Source organism: Anarrhichthys ocellatus, unplaced genomic scaffold (genome assembly GCF_004355925.1).
Source record: "Anarrhichthys ocellatus isolate YVR2014 unplaced genomic scaffold, GSC_Weel_1.0 scaffold14, whole genome shotgun sequence".
Classification (NCBI taxonomy): domain Eukaryota; kingdom Metazoa; phylum Chordata; class Actinopteri; order Perciformes; family Anarhichadidae; genus Anarrhichthys; species Anarrhichthys ocellatus.
The window spans coordinates 7,821,238-7,836,578 of record NW_022280044.1 but is presented as its reverse complement, the minus strand read 5'-3'; positions in this window follow the sequence as shown (position 1 = coordinate 7,836,578).

The window sequence follows — 15,341 nt, the reverse complement described above, 5'->3', positions numbered from 1 at the left end:
ATGGAAACAGATCAAAAAAATGAATCCTCTCTTTCTCTCCCTCCCCCTTTCTGACTCTCTTCCCTCAGAAAATGACTACAACTAGGACAACCATCACCCATCTCCCCCAATAAATATTTTAGGACCCCACAGCTGGCAAAATATAGAAACACCCTCGATAGTTGGAGGCCTCAAAGCAAACCATACACATGTGAAGATCTCTGTTCATTATTGCCTCATGATGCACTACCACTGGAAGGGGCAACAAGTTGATATTGTTTTTTAAAATTTTCATGGGAAGGGAAAACATTTAAAATATAGGTTACACTGATGTTGATTTTTTTTTGTTTAGGTGAACCTTCATGTTGCCGCCCCCCCCCCCAGCAGTAGGTCTAAGATCATTTGCTCCGGTGTCGGTACTCCTGTCTGTTTCCCCAGTTTGCAGACGATCTACCGGTAATACACTGACTGTGGATAAGTACTTCATACAATCCACTTCAAATACTTGACACTATCCCTTTATCTGTTCCTATAGCAACCACTAGTACAGCAGCAACCACTAGTACAGCACTATGTCATCTGAAAGTAATGCCAGCACAATGGATAAATCACTCGCTGTACTGATTGGTTAGGACAAAACTAAATCAAATTACCATCCAAACACTCTTAAAATCAATTAACAATTACACAAAATGGCAGTTCTATGTGACTATCAGACTTGTCAGAATCAACTTTTAAGCAAACTTTTCATGAAATGTCTGGTCTGTGGTACGCTGCAAACAGCTTGCATCACAGTATGGTAAGTAATTCCTTGATAAATAGTGCAAAGACGTTGAGCGGATACAAGCCTTTCCTGCGAGCGGAATGCTGCATCTACCTTAGAAGCTTGTCCTTTCAAGCTGAGAACTCCCAGCTCTGGTTTGCTTCCAAAAAACTGCCATGTTTACACCAATCTCAGTCCAGCTTCTCCAAAAAGTCTGTTTTCTGTGTGCCGCTTGTACATTATTGTTGAATAATCTACATATATTTGCACAGCGGACTGTGATTAGCTTCCATTTATGCTGTCACACATTATGCCTGTCACCAGCTCTGATTTCAGGGAGGTGTGGAGAAGCCTTCAAACTTTAGCAGAGAGATGTGGGGTAAAAAAAAATGGAAAATTGCACATATTTAGAGAAAGTCAAACATCCAAGAAAACAAGAAAAAACGTTTGGAGTCTAGGGGGTCTTTGAAGCAAAGTCAAAGCTTTGAGTAAAAAACAATATGTATCAATTAAAACACTTTGCAGATCTGAAATAAATCGCAGCAGCAGTGTATTGATCTTTCCTGTGAAGTTATTCTACATCAGATATCTGGAGAGCGTGGTTCTGTAAGCTTAAGCGATGTTTTCACCGGGCCTCGGCATGGAAGCACCGTCTCACAAACCCTCTCAGACTCATAATTTAGCTGATGGGGTCCAGAGGGAAATGTTTATTTGTGAGAAAGGATAAGAAACCGACTATGTTTCAACCTTCAATTAAATCTAAATTGAGATTGATACAACACTTTGGGGTGCCTCGGTGTAGCAGCGGAGGAGCAAATGGCCATATTCACACTATTCAGCCCAGGTGTGTTTGCAGAACGTTCTGTAATTCACTTTACAGTCAAGCAATTACTGATGAAAGGTGTGCTATCCTGTTATCCTCATATGTCATCTTGTTTCAGAGGGAGACGTGCAAAATCTGTACTACTCCGACTGCACGCAGAACACCAGCTACGTTATTAGGCCATGGGATTTTTCTTTGCTGTCAGAGCTACATATGCAAATGTGACAGAAATGTACCAACTGGTCATGAAGAGCAGTGGGAGAGCTCTACGCATTAGTCATCCTCGCAGAATGAACCGCAGTGACAGAACCACTAATTAATGGTTTAAAAAAAGATTCAAGAGTGATTTCCATCCAGCTCTCCTCCACCTAATCAGTTTATAATGGCGTCTTCGTCCTCCGGGATGGTAATGTCTCCTCTCAGATGTCTGCTTGCTCTGTCATTAAGCCCTTGCAGGAGTTGAAGTGGATTAGGTGTTTTGTAGAAATAGTGCTTTTTTTCTGTATGGACCATAAATAAGACAAAAAAAAGGAGAGAGTGTACAAACACCCTTATGTGCTGACTGTGTCTGACACTTATTTTAAATACAGACTTCATGCTGCCGCCCGATCCACCGGCCTTTTCTCTCCAGACAAATTGGGCGAATCACACCAACAATCTATGGTTAACAATGTAACTTCAGCTTGTTTTCATTTGTAGCCAATTATGTTCACCTTTGTCGAGCTATGTTGTCAACTGCCAGCAATAATATGTTTATTACAGTGTTGTAACCGGGCTGCATTTACAAAAATGATATTGCTGGCAACAGCAAGGGGAGTGGGCATAATAGTTGTAATATATCTGAAACATGATTTCCCCTTACTCTTCATGGTGAATATACTACGGAGCCAGTGGGCTTGGTGCTCAACACCAGAGTCAAACACCCCTGTACCAGCAAAGAAGAGTGCTTACATGATTGAACACTATTTCAACAATCGCACAATTAATGCCGATATACAGATAGATGTTAATAATCACCACCATTTTTAAGCATGTGTATTGCATGGCAGCTGTTCTGTGAAATGTCGCTGAATAACTACATTTCTTGTCGGAAGAATGATTATTTGTTGTCAGTTAATCGTTAAATTTTTTTGTTGCTGTGTGTTTATTTTACGAAACCGTTTTATGAAAACAATTAAACAACTTGAGGCCGTGATCCAACAGCACGACACAGAGCGTGCCATAACCACCATTACTTCCTCATCTTACCCACACCAGAGTGGCTGTGCTCAGATTGTGGAAAGTGACAACTTTAGGAAGATTCTAAGTAAAAAAACTGAACCTAATCCAGTATTTTGCAGAATGGTCCATTGCAGACGTTGTTAGCTTTGATCATCCTATTGTCACAAGTTTAGTCAGTAAATCAGAGACAACATTTTGAAATGTAATAAGATAAGAGTTTGTAAATCCATTCAACATAATCCCCAGAAATAGCATAAACCAGTGATGAAATAAATCTCCAACAAAACCCAACAGTTGCTTTCCCACCATCTAGAAATGATTTTATTACAAAATATGACATAATAAGGTTTGTGAAAAATGTGTTTATAAATTGACAACATATTCTAGTTTCTCACCCCGTGGACTTGTTTTTATCCATTTTCTCTTGCAGGAGGAAATTAATTTAGTTTCACAGCTGAAATGTAGAGTCGATAACATCACACAGCAAAATCCGTGTTTCCTGCTGTTGAGTTGAATCCTTGAATTATACAGTCCGAATCTTAAGACTTTGCCCATAGGTCAGAGAAGTGTAACCCATAATTGGTAAATAAATGGGAAATATGTAAATTACAGTGACTTCAGAGCAGCGTAGGATGTCTTTTAAGGGCATCATTTATTTTCTTTATTCGCAGGATATTGCTAAACCGACACTAATATAAATGTCACTTTGACATATTTGTTATAGACAGACTGTGTGAGAATTGCATATACAGTAGATGCAATGACAGTATGTGCATATAGACCATTGGCTGGATAATTCCGTTATATTCTCCCCACATGAAAAGAATGGATTGAGAAAGCAGCTGTTGTCGGGGTGACTCTGAGTTCATTGGTACCTTTGCTATGGAAATGAAGTCACTGCGACGCTTGATATTTGTTTTCCAAGCCTCATTTTAAAAAAGGTGTCTGAGCAATAACTTGTTTATCACAACAGCAATTCAATTGTGTTTGTCATAGACCGCTGCACTGACACTGTTTATTTAAATAAACTAAAATACATCACCCCCCCCCCCCCACACACACATGAAGTGAGTGCAATAATCATGCTCTGTAGTTAAAGACTCCATGAAAAACCATCGACAGTTAAGCATAGCAATAAATTAATTTTAGTCAAACATCTATTTCAGTTTTATGTTTCATTGATTGTCGGTTTCAGTGGATCCATGTAGTTCACAAAGACAAATGTTTCTCAGTTATCTCTCGACTGTCCTGAACAACAGCAGATTTTTCTTTTTGAAAGGTGTGCAGGATTATGATGCATGTTGTCACTGGTCTATATTGATCCAGCACAAACTTAATCTGTAAACCTAATAATCAATTCAGCAAGAAGCATGGGAAACAAATTGGCGCCCGATGTTTGTACCTGGTATGAAATACTCTGTTTTTTTGTAGCATTTATAAACAGTATAAACAATTATTAAATGGTTCATAAGACACCGTATTGAAGTCATAAGAAGACATAAGTACATTTCTAAGTGTTCATTACATGAAACATGAAAATTTTATTTAGATCAGTCCATACATCCGTAACTGGTGTTACTGCATAGTGGATAACAGTATGATATACTGTATACTGTGTATAGATATAAATCATTCACAGACAAGTTGAAAATGTTTCATGAATATTTTCAAATCTAATGAAGACATTTTGATATCAAATTAATTAATTTGGCCCAAAGAAAATAAATACATACGGTCCACTTACTAAATTTAGCAGGGAGCTTTTGGCCACATAATACGTATAGCAATAACATAAATACTAAAGTAACAGACGTTAGTGATTTCTTTTGAGCACATCAGGTCAGAGATGCTGAAAACAAGAAATCACTCTTTCACTTAGTTTCTCGAGCGCTCTCCAGATATGATGAAGAGATCCTCTGAAGGCCTGTCATCTTCTTAGAGGCTGGTCAAGCTTTCAAGGTAGAGTCTCATGCTGGAGCGATGTCAAAATAACTTCGACCTCCGTTCACACCATGAGGAAACTGATGCGAGGCTGATCATCTACATTGAGTACATCCAGACCAAAATGCCTCACATCAACACTGTCAGTCAGAGCAAACCATTCAGACATTTTCCTCGTTCTCCTCTATTACAACACATCATTCACAGCTGACATATTTGACACGGGAGATAAGCTGATCAATCAACCAGCTGGCTAGAGAGTAGAACAAGAACACATTTCAGCTCTGCTGGCCCTGCGTGCCTTCACTGGTGCAGACTGGACTTCCACATTTAGAAGGCAAAGGAAAAGTGCAACGAATGAAGAAAGTTCTTCCAGATATTAGCTGCGGTGGGGAGCTCTTTGGAGCTTGATGAGCTTGTCTCCTTTGGAAGTTGAGTCAAGCAAGTTGATGAGGTAATGTAGATTCAAGTCAAGAAAACGTGTTGCTTAAGCCTGAGGCTTAGACCAGGTCTATCCATTGATCTTTCAACCTTTCCACCTTATAAGAGGGTTCTCTTGCAGCAAGTTCAAACAGTCAACTCCCAAGTATGCATCTGGAAAAAGGCTCATAAAGAAATCCTTTGCCCGCTTCATGTCAACTCCTAAAATGACAAGCTAGAACCACTGTGGTTGGAGGTTGACGTTATCCCCAAAGCCATCGTGGATGTATTGGCTGAAGAGGGGACAGACGAGGATGACCCAGTTGAAATGTGGAGATCCTCCAAGTTGTAGTAGTTTAGGTTATGTTTTACACCCAAACTAAATGAGAATGGTACATTTTAGCAAACCCCTTCTCCTCTTTCCTCTCTTCTGGAGTATGTTGTCTTGTCCTTTTGATAAACTAGAAAATGTATTTTAAAGAGGTTCAAAGGTGGTCAACAGGGACTTTGATGCTCCCTTGTGTGTGGCTTTTCCTGTTGTTTCTGCCTTTGGCTTTATTTAGATAGTTTAGGTATGTTGTTAAATGTTTAGTACTGAGATGCACATTGATATACAGGAACATATTGTGAGATGCAAGAAATATGCTTCCCCCCATTTGGATGGCTATTGACTGAACATTCGGTTTCGAGTGAGACCGTGATGGAAAATAATCACTTTTGATGAGAATTTAAAAAAAGAATGCAATGAGCCAATAATCGTTACAGTGTGCATATGTCATAAATATATCAGCTCCTCTTTGAGTGAGCAGCTGAGGGCTTCAGTCAGAGTTCACGCAGACTGCAGGACAGCGCTGCCTGATGCGCCTGCCGTCACAGCGGAGTCCTCCTCTGGCCCTGCGTGCTGAGGAGCCACCAGGCGACCTCTGACCCCTGGCAAGTCACAGGGTTTTGATCCTACCGCCAGCCAGCGGCAGCACAGCTGTAGCAGCAGAGGGAGGCGTCCTTGGGCCCCAATTAGACTCCTGAGTCCCAGCCGGCCCGCCGCGGCAGCCCTGCCCCAGGGAGCCCGGGCCTGACACTGATGCGGCTGTACAGCTGCTGAAGGGGAGGGCAGCGGGAGGTGCTACCTTTGAGGCAATGCCAATAAGTGGTTTGAAAATGTATGGCACCCCTGTCAAACTTTCTTCGTTTCACGGTGCTATGGCAACTGACTTGGGGCTTGTGGCATGGTTGGCGGTAAGAGAAAAGGAGGGTAGCATTTGTTCTCTTTGTCTTGCTCTTACTTACACACACACACACACACACACAATTCACATGTCAGTGACCATGGTTGTTCCAGTGAGATGATGTTGTAAAGCCCAAAAACAAACAATACTGTTATGGATAAAGATGAGTCTCCTAAGAATTAAAATCGACATCATTGCCTCTTGTATAAAAAAATAAAGTGTGGCTCAATTCCTACATATGAAAAGTAGGGCACTCAAATGTGTGCATACAGTAACCAGCAAAACAATAAAAGCGATATTTCACTAATCACGTTATTAATCAATAAAAATGGGAAGGCTACATATTGGCACCAATGATTATTAAATGTGTCAAGACAAGCTGCAGCTTACCGGGTTTAAATGTGACTTAAATTGACCTTTAGAAGCAGCAGCACAGTTTAAGCGTTTCACATTCAGTTCAACAGTTTATATACTCAGTCAAGCTCACTATACTTTCAAGTATACAGTTAAGTGGAGAGCGGGGCAGTGGATGATTCCTGGGTGACTTCAGCTTGTGTTTTACTGGGCAGACTATCCTCGCACAACGGTTCATACGTTATCCTACAAAAAATTACTCGTTTTTTTTGCGTTTTCCTACAGAAGCCAGCAACACGTGTCTATTTTTTGTATACGTTTCCACAAACATACCACCACTCTTTGTCCAATGTTGCTTTAACTTACAACAAAATAACTACAAGACCTGGAAGGCTTTTCCAGCATTCTCCAGACGACTTCAGTCCCTGCATGAGCTATAGCTACATCCAGAGGCTAACAAGATTAGCATAGCTAACGGACCACAACTGACCCACTGCCAGAGCTGTCTAGGTGGAACTCTTAAAATGTAGAATATATCTATCCATCTATCTTTCTATGCTGTGCACTGGATGTATATCAACATGTTCACATTATCTAACATAAAAACGCACACTTGGCTGACAGCACCATCTCAACTTATGTTAATGAGCATCTCCCTTGTTGAATTGTGGCCAGCAGCCTGGTAGTGCGAGGGAGTGAGAATCTGTGCTGTCAATTAGCCAATGTGAAAGTCGCCCGGTAGGGACAGCTTGTAGCCCCGCCGCTCATCGACCAAATATAGTCCCACTAATGCTGCCTCTCCATCAGCTGCTTATAAGTGCTTGTTTAATGCCCATCAAATCCTCTAAACGAAGTCTGAGCTCTGCATTTATGAGAAACAAGTTGGTTCAAAGCAAAATGTGCCCTGATTTAATGAGGCAGCACGCGAGGGTGGCCTGCCCCGCCGTCATGTGTCCACGAGAGGTTTCTGATCAATACAAAATGACTGCGTAATTGTTTAGCCCGGAGCTGAGGTTTCTCTCTCTCACACACACACACACACACACACACACACACACACACACACACACACACACATCGCCTCCCACCTACTGGCATTTTTAACCACTCTGCGAGGCAGGACGGCGCTGAAAGCAGCCAAATGGCATTGAAAAGAACTTCAGCTCCGAAGGTTAGAAAGTGAGAATGCAATACCGACAAAGCTGCATTGTTATTGCAGTGTTTATTATGTTCCCTCTACACCAGACATTTCTGTTGCATCCGTGCTCTAATTAACCAGCATGCTGGTCCACATTGTGTAAAAGGGGTGGAGAGGTCTCTGCCAAACACCTGGTTAGGTTGGTGGAATTCCTCCTGCTGACAGACCTCAGAATTGATGATTTAATGCATGTCTCTTTAATTTGTGCCTCATTTTCTGGGTTTGACAGAAGTGGGGGTTGAATGTAATGAGCTCCAAAGCCTTCCAACATACAGTATGAGCATGTGAAGAAGACAAAGCTTTCATTAAAGGACTGAGAGTGTGGTCATGGTGTAGCCATATCATATTCCACCAGACCAGCTGAAGCTATTCAGCCTGGATGCAAACCTCTCTGGAGGGGCTCGCGGCGGGTTCAACCCTTGCCAATCATTCCAACGCTTTGTTCATTTGCAATTTTGCTCTTTTTGTCATATTTAATTACATTTGAGAGAAGTCAATTGTTTCTCTGGCATTAAAATAATTGCATTTTCAGAAAAATCCAAGTTCTGTGTTTTGGAGCGTGTCACAAGACGCAAAAGATCCTCCAGAGTTGTGCGAATCATGGAGGGAAAGATTGATGAAAGGAACATGCTAACAGGGGATCTCTGTTTGAGTGGTGAAGGTCATGTGTTCACTGATTTAACAGAGAAAATAGTCTTCCTATTTAATACACATCACAAAAGACTGAAGGACAGCTATATACTTGCTAGCTGCATCACTGTGCATTTTCTTCATCATAGGTGTTTAAAACATAAGACATAGCCTTTATCCATCTTCAGTCTAAATAGTAAAACAAATGAAAATAATCTTCATTTTAAGCTTTATTCTTTTAAAATCCATTTCTTAATCCGTGTAACTTTGCCCATGTGACAGCTTTGAAGGCTTATTTGCCAAAAAGCATTCCACAAAGCATCAAACCCTGCTTGTCTCCCAGTCCAGTGAAGGAGGGAGAACAAATTAAAGGGTGGAGGTCAAACATGAGACAATTTAAACGTCATTTACCAAACAAAATAATAAGATGTGAACAATTAGTACATCAGCGAGTGTATGTGAGTGCCGGGATGAGTGAAAAATAAGGTATGAAGGTGTTTGTGTGCTAAAAGAAAAGCCAAACAAAGCAACCTAAGACCATGTGGGAGCTGAGAGGCACTGAAGCAGACTGAACTTGCCAGCTTTAAAGGCTTGAGAGCTCATCAGCCCCGGTGAGCTAGCTCACTAACGACCCGCACTGCCAGCCCGCCACCTGCAAAGGGGGGGGGGGGGGGACTCAAGCAGGCCAGGAAGAGCTGAGACACAGGAGGGGTGGTCACAGACTTTAGCTCGAAAGCAAATAAGGGGCCACCCCTGGACCTTAGGGGTGAAGACAGCGACCATGAACCGCATCATCCCTGACTGGAGTACTAGGGACCTTGTTTCACACCTCTCACCCTCATTTCCTATCATCTCTCTATTATGAATATTTCATTATTTGCCCAACAACAGAAGGGGGAAACATTGTTTTCACAGACAGATCAGACATGAGAAGAATCTCCTCAACAACTTGTGTATTTCACAGCATCTCATACTTTATTAAAATGATTGTATTTCTTGTGCATTAAAGTTACATGTGAGGAGCTTTTTAACTGGTTACGAAACAGTTACCAAACAATTTAATACTGATGCCTCTTTCTGACGTTCATAAGTAAACATGACCATCAGTGAGAAGATTGGCTATTTTTTATATGGTTGTTCTTAATGCTTGCCATCGGTTGGATTTCAAGCTAAATCAGCACACAGGTTCTCAAGAAAGTCTTTCAGAAGCTCTGGCGGGAGAAGACGCTACTGTCGGCGCTGAGCTCTCCTCAGGCTAGGAGCAGAGTTCGACTCCCTGCGGTGCCTGTCCCAACTGGGAGCCAACACCGACACCACGCTGCTGGAGGCCCAAGCAGTATTGCTGGGCCCTCTGGAGGGAAGGTAGGCACAGGAGAACCAGAACAAGGACTGAGAGGGGCAGGCTGTCAGACCCTGCTGCAGTAAAAGGGACTCAGGTGCTCTGAAACACGACTACTTCTGTCCACAGGGACCGCCAAATTAAACACAAAGTGAAAAATACTTGTGGTAGCTTTCAAGTTGCAATCTTGAGAACTTTCAATGAAATAAAAGTGTGTTATTACTATCTATGGCCGAAGGAGTTAACACAATGATTGAGCCTATGGCCCACTGAAGGTATTGCTTTATGTATATATTTGCAGTATTACAAACTGGGTGTCTGGTGACATTCACAGAAAAAATGTTGTTCCTCATAACATGACATGCAGCAGCAAAAAGCTGAATTATGCACAAAATTCTGAAAACTTGAAGCTCATGTATCAATAAATGCACTCCAGACTGCGAAACAATTTCATTGTTTGCACTCAAAAACAAATTGCCACTTTAAAGATTATATATGCTCCATTCATCACAGTGCTCTTCAGTTCTCTCTGTGTGTTTAACCTTTATCTGACAGCAATCAGTGCTGACCTGTTCAGACTGTTACAAAGATTGCTGTCATGACCTCTATGTAATAGTGGTTTATTCCCACGTGAGACCAACATGTAAATGACTATCACATTTATGTAACAAGGTGCATGTCTGAAAGGGGCTTTTTGCCTATTGATTTGAGTGGAGGATGATTGACAGGAGGCGGCACCTAAAATGACCACAGAAAATATTAGGTATTGCTTGAAAGGGTTATTTTGGAGGAAATCAAAAAATAACTCAGAGAGAAGCAATCAGAAGGAAACAGGAAGGAAAAGTAAGACGATCCCCTTCGTCCCATCTCCTGTGGTGTTCTTGAATCACACCATGAGCTTCTTTGAGAGTAAAAACTGGAGAGCTTCATGCTCATTTTGTGAAGCCACTTTTCAAAATGTCGTTGTTGCGCTTCCCATTCACAGTGATGGATTACTACTGATGACATTTGAAGTCTCCAGTTGCTTTGTGTGCTGTTAGGAAGTGAATAGGAGCGAATAAGCCAAAGACATTTGGAAAAGTTAAAGACTTTTTTACTCCAAGAGCATGCATGTGGAGGCTGGGAGAAAATAAAAAAACAACAGCAAAAACTGAAATTAGGATCGAGCCATCCTTTACAAAAGACAGTATAAACACAGCGTACCCTTGAGTATCATTAGGGGAAGACATTTGAAGAAGCCCAGTTTGGTTTCCTGTAAAGAATTGCTTGGATAAAGGCAAAAAAATGCTAATTCCACTAGCTCTTGTACGAACGTGACCCTGCTGGAACTCCAGGGGAGGATTTCTTGTCTGAGGTACCCTAGAGATGTGATCACTTTCCCCAAGTGATTTATTAAATGGGGCCGGCTATAGAAAAGTGTGGGACTGTGATTGGGGGGGAGGCCCGCTATCATTTTCCCTCGGGACGTGTGCGCACACGGCTATGTGACAAATTAACATCAAAAAGAGCCTCTTGTTTCTAGAAGCGAGGAGGGAAACTTCCTTGTAGCTGATTTATGTCCTCTCACCGCTCCCACAGACGGCAGCCACCCTGACCATTTAGACAGCTCTCACATTAAATGGAGCCATTTCATTAAATGTAAAACTAAATCACCTCATTGCATTTGCCCTAAATATGACCCACCATAACATGCACTGATCTCTCAGGATGAGCAGCCAAACAAGATTTCTCCGTCTGCAGGGGGTTTTACGACCGTGAAGGTAAAGGAAACATAAAGCAGAGGTAGTGTAATCAAGTCCAAACGCTTTTCTTTTAATTGACGGATAATAAGGACTTAATTCTTTGCGGTTTTAATGGTTCATACATAATATAAAAATGAACTAAAATATACACGCTTCATGAAATGTATCCCTGAAGGAGGTAGAGCATCTGAATATATTTGTCTCCTATAAAGGTGACCTACAATCAGTACTGTCCCTGAACGCATCCTTGGTAGAGATGGGGGGCTGAAGCTGCTGCTACACTGTAAAGCAATTGTCTTTGTATGTGGGTGGGAAGCCAGTGGGGGATCACATATTCAATTATAGAATATTTAGAAGTATTATTCCTGATGCAGGGGTTCCAAACATGTGGGGCATACGATAGATGTTATCGTTGCATGTTTATAAGTTTAAAAAAAGTAAATCGTCCAAAGCAAAATCAACAAATCTTCCAAATTATGCGGAAAAAAAATAAAATGAAGTTTGATTAGGCTAAGGCACAAAAACACCTTGGTTATGTTTAGCACTCTAAAATAATAATTGGCACATACAGTCAAATTCTTGCCAAAGCCAGTTGAGAGAAGAGCGAAAACATCTTTTCCACCAAGAAAAGCCATGAGCATTGTTCTTTGCTGAGATAATCTTCAGTTCCGATGTAACTGATGATATTGCAGCATCTACGCTAACCTCTTCAGGAGCCACCATTGTTTGTTGTTTAGAATGAAATAAACATAGATTCGCCTCTCTGTGTTGTCTCTCAAACATCTAAACCACACCTGATTGGTCCGTGCACTGGCTTGCCGGACACAAACGCATTAGTTGAAGCTTGCCAAGATGGATTTTTGTGTGACTTGTGATCCCAAGATTCTCCCGTAATCTACGAATCCAGCTGACATACAAGGTAAACTCATCTTCTTTTTCCTCTTGCATTCAACCCTGCGTAATGTGCATCTGAAGATGCAAAGGTCCCCATGCCCGCAGTAGAGTTATAGCAGCAATTTGCCTCATCTCACCTGTGGTCAACCACTCAGGATTACATTTCTGCTGCTATGAGAACAATCAACATGATCAGGCTGACCTCAAGCAACAAAGAGAATACATGAGAGAATGACACTAACAATAAAAATGGATGAAAGACAGTGAGCAGAACGGAGAGAGGGCAGTCTGAAACACGGGATGAAAGTACACAAAATCCTCCACGGCACTGTGAAAAAAAAAAAGAAAGGCACACAGATGGGCAATCCCAGAGGTCAAGAGGTCCATCTCTGTATCTTTATTTTGAGGGCACATAGAGAAAGAAGCGCTGACAGTTTCATCATCCCATCCAACACTGATGTAATGCTAAAGCTGAGTCGTGTTCACCCGGCTGCCCAGGTGATTGCCCCCAAAAACCTGACACGAAATCAAACCATCAGAGATGACTGACCGCAGACAAAGATAAAAGCCATACGTTCTGCTGGTACCGCTCTGTGATAAGGCAGCCTGTATATTGGTGTTGTGAGTTGTAACCGGCGGTTTTAACAACTGCTAATAAAACAAAATGCCGCTTTACATTTTTTCATCAGCCATTATTTAGAAGATCTTTAATTTAAGTATAATTGATAAAGGAATTTTACCAAAATCCTGATTGTCTGCAGTTGTAAATGTTAAGAAGCTGACAATATTCTACTGTACAATTTATCAACAACACAACCCAACACACAAACATTGATAACTTGTGTACAGTTATTCATTACACTAACCATCTGCTTTTTGCAACATAAATAGCATAATTACTGTGACTTTACACCAAATCCACACAAACACACAAACTCTTTTCTCTTTGTTCTGTCTTTTTCGGTTATTTTACTTCTCTACTTTACTGATTAACATTTTCATTCATTTTACTTTATTAATTGTCACAACTTTCCTTTTCTAAATCTTCTCTATTATTTGAATACATGTTATTTTGGCCCTTTTCCAGAGGGTAAGTTGTCAAACGGTCTCTTCTAATTAATGTTACGTGTCATGCCAAAGAGTCTTTTTATTTTACAACCTGGCAACCCATAAGGATTATTTGTAATGGCTCATAACTGATATATGAAGTGAAGGATAAGAAAGCATTTTTAATATACATTTAGAATAACGCACCAGCTAAATATGCAACACTTTTTGACGGTATCTTTGCACTTTACAATAAACCTCTTCTTAATATCAATATGTCACACATTCACATATTCTTGCCCCGCAAGATTTTGGCCAGGCAATTTGGGGGAAATCTGAGCTTCAGTATCTTGCTCAAGGACACTTCAACACATGGGCAGGAGGAGCTGGGGGTGGAACCACCAACCGATTAATGGATGACCTGCTCTCCCCTCCCATCATCAACTCCTTGGCTTGGCATTAAACCACTCGCACTAATTAACTATCACCTTCAGAATGACTGAGCAAAATCACAGTATGACTTTGCCAATAACAGGGAGCTGCAGTCATATTTGTGCTGCAGTTTTACTGCACATTGCATGTTTTCACTTAGTACATTACAACTGTACTCTGTCATTACGCTATGATGTTGTTGAAAAAAGCCTATCATTTTTGACTTACGGTAATAAAGTAAATACACTACAATTAAAGCATTGTGAAGTGTAATCACACTTTTCCTCTGGAATAAGAGGCAGCGCATTGATTCTCCATTATTTACCATGTTCCTTGGCAGAGTTAAGGTGTTTTAAATGCCCAACACGCTCAGCTTACCAGGAAGCAAATGCCATTGAGAAGGTCAATGTTCAATGAGTGGAAATAGGTGTTAAAGTAAACAGTGTAGTTGATGGGCTTTTAACTTTCCTCATATTGGTGTCTCTGCAATATCCCCTTACCCTACGAGTCTATTCATATTGTGCCCGCAAATATAACAGCATAAGTTCTGTGTTATTTCACTCTGAGCACTCTCTCTGCTTATATTGCTTATATCTCCTCACGTGTATAGTGAAAGCAAAAACAATTGCTTTAATCTCCCGGACCTGCTAGCACTGTTGGTTTACAGAGAATATTTGCGCTGAGGGCTCTCCCCCACGCTGCTGCTGCTGGAATGGAAAGCTAACAATACAGTAGAGGTGGGACTGGATATCATCTGAACGCATCAGTTTATTAACCGGGCTGACCAGCAGAGAAGGCAACAAAACTGCTGCAGCCTCACACTGAGTTTATTGGGGAAGAATGCCCTGAAAGAAAAAAAAGGAAAAAAGGAAAGACATTTGTTTGTTATGCACACACACACACGCACACACACACACACACACACACACACACGCACACACCTTTATGGGTTTTGAGGACTGCAAAGTCCCTTTAAAGATTCTGGCCTCAGTCCATTTTTTCTGCGCTGATGAATAAATAAAAATTAGATAAGAAATGAATTGTCTGCAATGGTTTGTGTCGGGTGTAATTGATCCAGTGAGGCTGAAAGCGCTCGCTCAACTGGCCCTTCACGATCCGTGGCTCAATCCTATTACGGCTGCTGTTACCTGTTAAAAAACAGCAACCGCTTCTTGTCTGGCTTTGTTTTTGTTTATATCTGTGTATGTATTGATGGGAGGGGAGGGGCCATGAACAGATGGACTTTAATCTCAAATTTCACAGAGCTAAGAGACAACTTCAAAGTGGATCAGCCTGAAGGATGGAAACGGGGGGGGGGGGGGGGGGGGGGGG